The 5,928-nt window shown below is 32.7% G+C and overlaps 1 non-coding gene across 1 annotated transcript; it reads right to left on the bottom strand.

Annotated features, from left to right (window-relative positions):
* Positions 1 to 5,578: 5,578 nt before the first annotated feature.
* LOC122230794 lies at positions 5,579 to 5,685 on the bottom strand. Its single transcript, XR_006207879.1, has one exon. It is a non-coding gene; the product is annotated as a U6 spliceosomal RNA (small nuclear RNA).
* Positions 5,686 to 5,928: the final 243 nt, after the last annotated feature.

The following is a 5,928-nucleotide window of genomic DNA, read 5'->3' as shown; positions in this document are numbered from 1 at the left end:
TTAATGATTTCTATGTTTTACAAGATTTTTCTCTATACCAAGTTTTTAAAAATATTATCCTATATCATGTTTAAGACATTTTTGTTTTTTCCTTGATATTTCATTCTTAATTCTACTTTGAACTATCCATTGTGTGTAGACAAGAGGCAGGAGTGTGAAAGTTTCATTAGTTCCATGTGGATGTCCAATTTATCTAGTACTAGTTATTGAAAAGATGACTCTTTCCCCACCACTTTACAGTGGCATTTTTGTTGTAATCCAAATGCCAGTATATACCTGGTCTCTATTTTGGATTATCTATTTCATCTTGTAATATTACCTCTCTATATTTAATACAGCTATCTCGATAATTATTATTGATATTTAGCATTTCCAATGTCATTCGGTTCAAATATTTTCTAATTTCCTCTGATATTTTTCTTTGACCTTTGGTTTATAAATTTATTTCCAAACACATGGGTATTTTCCAGTTATCTTATTGTTACAGTTTCTAGCTTATTTTCCATTGATTACAGCATGTCTATATAAATTCAGTCTCCTGTCATTTGTCACATCTTGATTTATACCCTGATGAACTTAATTTTTTAAACATTAAGTGTGGTGTTGACATGAATGTGTATTTTGGAATTTGGACATATAACATCAATTATGCCAATATTTTTAATCACCTTGTTTAATACCTTCAATTTCTTATTAATAATTAGTTTGCTTTCTATTAGATTTTAAGACAGGTGTGTTAAAATGTTCCCCTGTGATTACAGATTTATCTATTTTTTTATTAATTTCTGTCAGTTTATGCTTTATATTTGAGGCCATACCATTACTTGCATAAAAATTAAGAATTTTTATCTTTTTGATAAATTTAACATTTTACTATCTTGTCTCTTATTCCTTTAATGCTTTTTGCCCCAAGGCTTACCTTAATTGATGTTAATAAACCTGTACTAGCTTCCCTTGATGAGTTGTTTGCATAGTAAATATTTTTCTCCCTGTTCTTTTAAGTTTATTGTGTTTTAATATTTCTTCTTAAAATCTGTGTATTGCTAAAATTTAACCCTAATAATCTTTACTCCTGTAAATGATGCACTTGGATGATCAGTATTTATAATAGTTACTGGTTATTTGGAGTTTATAGCTTTCTTATAACTTTAAGTCTTCATTATTTTTTCAGTGTTCTAGGGATTTTTTTAATGAATCCTTTTATGTATAAATTGATGACTAAAGTTATGTCTACTTTTTCCAGAGACAATGTACTCTTGCTGTTAGTTCAGGGCAAGAGCAAGATTAGAAACATTAATTATTCCAAAGGATCATCTCCATCCAGTTCCAGTGTTTGTGATAACTTAAAGACAGTTTAGAGCTCCCAAAATGTCAAGGATGTATTTCCAAGTCACATTTTCCCTCATCTTGAACCACCAACTTAAAACCAACGGTTTCTACCAGAATCAGTCTGCCTTCTCACCTTGTTGGCATACTCTTAACTCCATTTTTTAAACCACCAAAGGAAAAGGCTGTTAAAACAACTAATTTTCTGAAACTCTTAGATGGGGTCATGAGATAACCCAAGGGAAAAATTATCTCCCGTACTCAAGGCGAAGCTGTTCCATTAGGTTGTCTCCCTGACTTTGCCTAAGCAATACCTGCAAGAAGAATTGAAATATACGTGGGGTGTGTGTGTGTGTGTGTGTGTGTGTGTGTGCATGTGAGTGTGTGCGTGTAGTTTTTATTTAAATTTGTAGCAGATTTTATTTAAATTTGCTATTTCATCATTACCTGAAGATAAGATTCTGATTTTTCTGTTTCCACTGTGCTTAATTTGCTCTTTATCCTATCCATTAATACTTAATTTACCTAACTATGCTGTCTTATTTCTAATTTTTTTTTTTTTTTTTTTTTTGGCAGGGAGCAGGGGGCGGTCTTTTTGGAGAAGTATCTCCTCTGTGATTTCTATTACTTCACCAATCATTTTTAAAAATTGTGAACATTCATATTTTATAATTTTAGGAAGCTCTTCCATTACTCTACTTTTGTGGGAATTCTGATTCTCTTGTATTTGACTTAACTCTTTCATGGTGTGTGTGTGTGTGTGTGTGTGTGTGTGTGTGTGTGTGTGTACACGTGAGTGTGTGTGGTTTATAAGTTTTGTTAGTTTTTAATTTCAGTTTCTTCTTTTATTCTCTTTACCCTGTGCACAGTGCCTTCTGGGATTCATTTTAGTTCAGACAATTTTCAATGATATCTCCTAAGTAGCAGTAATTATTCTATATGCAAAATTTACAGAGATGAATAAAAAGTTATCTACAATCAAGAAACTTGTCATCTGCTGGGAAAAAAAGTGTATGCAACTAAGTGTAACATAAATAAGAGAGATATTGAGAATGCCCAAAGTGCTATTGAAGCAGAGCAGAGGAAGCAATTCATTTTGACATAGGGAGCTGGGAAATGCTTCATGAACAGGTGGCAACAGGGTTCAGTAATTACTGAGGATACAATCTTCTTTTCAAGCCATGTGCCTGCTGTTAGAGTTTCTTGGACCTCTTTTGCTGGCAATGTGAGAGTTTTAAGGCTCTTTTCAGCCCCAACTAAATCTTTAAACACCTCCAAGTTTTAAAACATTCCTCTTCTGGTCCATCAATAGTAAATTTACAACCTACAGGTCAGAACCAAAAGCTTTTCAAAGTGTAATTGACAAATACCAGGAAGCATCTCACTTTATCACAGAAAACTTTAAAACTTCAACATGAACCTGGCAAATGTGGGGAGCATTGCCTTCAATCAGGATCACTCCAGCTATTTCTCTCAAACTCAGTGGGAAGGTAAGAACAAATTTCAGGAGACCAAAATAATACTAAAAGCCTCTTAGAATAGCATGCAGCAAGCAATACTGAGTCCCCACAGTCTCAATATGAGATAAATTTATATCATATGTCAAAACCCTAGAACTAATTTTGCAGCACACTAAATCGAATGCAACTTCTGGTTGCTGTCGGAAATTCCCTTTGTACAACTCTGTTGTGCAGTAACTTTAACTTTCTTTCCTTCTTATTAGGAAATTTTTGCAATCAGTAGGAAAAATAGATTGGCTGGTAATGCTTTTTAATTAGACTCATAGATAATGTTACTATTTTTATGTCATTTGTTTATAATCAGACAAATTAATGCATGACTTTTCTTAGCAAATTTTAATTTCTAGCCATGGGTGCTGATGAAATTATAACTTGCTTTGGTATCAGGCCTGTACAGCTATGCCTTGATAATGGCTATTGTGCTGAAAAAATAATAAAATAATTCATAAAAGATAAATGAGCTGAACATTTTAATTAAGCAACATATCGAGAAATGTAATAATATTGCTACTCCAGTTTCACTGTATAGGGTTTAATTTTTAAAATACACACTTTGGAATCTAAAATTGCCTTGTTGTCGTCATACTAACTAGCTAGTCTATCAGTTCTTTTTATTTTATGGTTTTTACACTCTTAGGTACTTGAGTAGATTCCTGCAGACTCAATACCCTATAAGTATGAACACTCTGCAATATATACATTTCAGTTGCAAAAATGCAAGTTAAATATTAAGAATTTTATATTTTTCTTTCTACCTTTTTTTAGAAATTATATCTTCAGTGTCAGTAGAATTTTTTCTGTTTCCCTAGATGTTTCAAAGAATAGCTCCATATGCATTCATGGGGAGACAAAATGAATTTGGCTTAACATGAATCTTCCTCAGCAGGGTGGCATATAATGTTATGAAATAACTCTTGTGAGGTGTCCTCTCTTCACAATTTATTTTTTTTTTTAATTTTAGGAAAAATACACTGTTCTCCCTACTCTTGCAGAAATTTATTGAATATAATTTCATGAAGCAAAATACACATAAAATAATATATATATATATATATATATATACACACAAAATACATATAAAAGCATACATTTCTAGTAGTGTATTAAAAGTCTTATTTGATGAAATGGAATTGTTTTTACAGTATTTTTCTTAGTGTTTTGTAAGATAAATTATTATTTTGAAATTAAAATAACAGTATATCTTATTCATATAACCATGAACACACTCTTGTCCTGATATTTAAAAATAATTTGTGGATTTTACTCAGTAAGGTAATTGGTGACAGAAATTACTATTTAATGTCATTTAAACATCACTATGCATAGATTGTGTTTTCCTTTCCAGTAGAATAACAAAAACCAGACTATAAATGGAATCCATGTAATACATAATATTGCTTGATTAAAAATACTTCTCACTTTTATCCTTTACCTTAATTAGGGCAGAAAATTTATTGTCTGCATACATATTTAGTAAAGATTTCTTATGACTAGATACATCAAATTCTGCACTGAAAATATAAGTAATTGTCCCCCTGGCATTTGGAGTAATAAGAAATCTAGCCTAGAAATGGCAGTGCCCGAAGCCTTTATTCCAGCTCTCCCCTCAAAGAAGAACACAAGGTAAGAACATTTAATATTAGAGTCAGTTTAGGATACTAGGTTTATTTGATCTTATTTTAGAGAAAGCCGTTACCTGAGAGATGGTGGGGAGGAAATGGCCCTACAGATGTAGGAACAGAAAAGGGGATATTGAGAAGGCATTTAGTAGAAGGGATCTGTTTATTAAAAGCTAGAATATAAAGAGGGGAAATGAGGGGAAAAGGAGCAGGAAATGAGACTTTGGGACACTTGTAATTAGGAAAAAACATTCTGTTTGCACTCTTGCAAGAAGCTGATCTTCCCCTGAGTCTTGAATATAATTACAAGCCAAACAAGACACTTAGGATCTGCAGATTGATATTGTACATAGATCTCTATTTAGCTACTCTCTTGTTCTTTACCCATGAAATGTAAATATGAGTGTTTTAAAGCACATCTTAACCTATTTTTTGACATGGTATATATAAAATTATTTTTAAATATTTTATTTAAATTCTAGTTAGTTAACATATAGTGTAATATTAGTTTCAGGATTAGAATTTAGTGATTCATCACTTACATATAATGCCTAGTGATCATCCATACAAGTGCCCCTGTTAATACCTATCACCCATTCAGCCAATCCCTCCACTCACCTCATGTCCAGCAACCTTCAGTGTGTTCTTTATAATTAAGAATGTCTTATGGTTTGTCCCCTTCTCTTTTTTGCCCTTTCCCCTATGTTCACCTGTTGTGTTTCTTACTTTCACAGATGAGCAAAATCACATGATATTTGTCTTTCTCTGACTGACTTTTCTGACTTAGCATAATATACTCTAGCTCCATCCGTGTTGTTGCAAATGGCAAGATTGCATTCTTTTTGATGGTTGAGTAATATTCCATTATTTATATATACTATGTCTTCTTTATTCATTCATCAGCGGATAGACATTTGGGCTCTTTCCATAGTTTGGCTATTGTTGATAATGCTGCTATAAATATCTGGGTGCATGCTCCCCTTCTAATCAGTATTTTTGTATCTTTTGAGTAAATACCCTAGTGGTACAATTGCTGGGTCATAGGGTAGATCTATTTGTAATGTTTTTTTGTGGGGAGCAGGTGTGGGAATTACCAGGTATTATTATCTTCCTAATCATATAGAATGCTTCATGAATTTGAGTGTCATCCTTGTGCAGTGGCCGGGCTAATCTTCTCTGTATCATTCCAATTTTAGTATATGTGCTACCAAAGAAAGCACTATTTTTAACTTTTTAAGGAATTTCCATACTCTTTTCCAGAGTGGCTGCACCAGTTGGCATTCCCACGGACAGTGTGAGAGTTGCCCCTTTATCTGCATCCTTGCCAACATCTGTTGTCTCCTGTGTTGTTAATTTCAGCCATTCTGACAGGTGTGAGGTCGTATCTTATTGTGGTTTTGACTTGTATTTCCCTGATAATGAGTGATGTTGGCACCTTTTCATGTGTTTGTTGGTCATCTATA

Source organism: Panthera tigris, chromosome C2, assembly GCF_018350195.1.
Source record: "Panthera tigris isolate Pti1 chromosome C2, P.tigris_Pti1_mat1.1, whole genome shotgun sequence".
In the NCBI taxonomy this organism is placed as follows: domain Eukaryota; kingdom Metazoa; phylum Chordata; class Mammalia; order Carnivora; family Felidae; genus Panthera; species Panthera tigris.
This window is presented reverse-complemented; position numbering and strand designations above follow the sequence as displayed.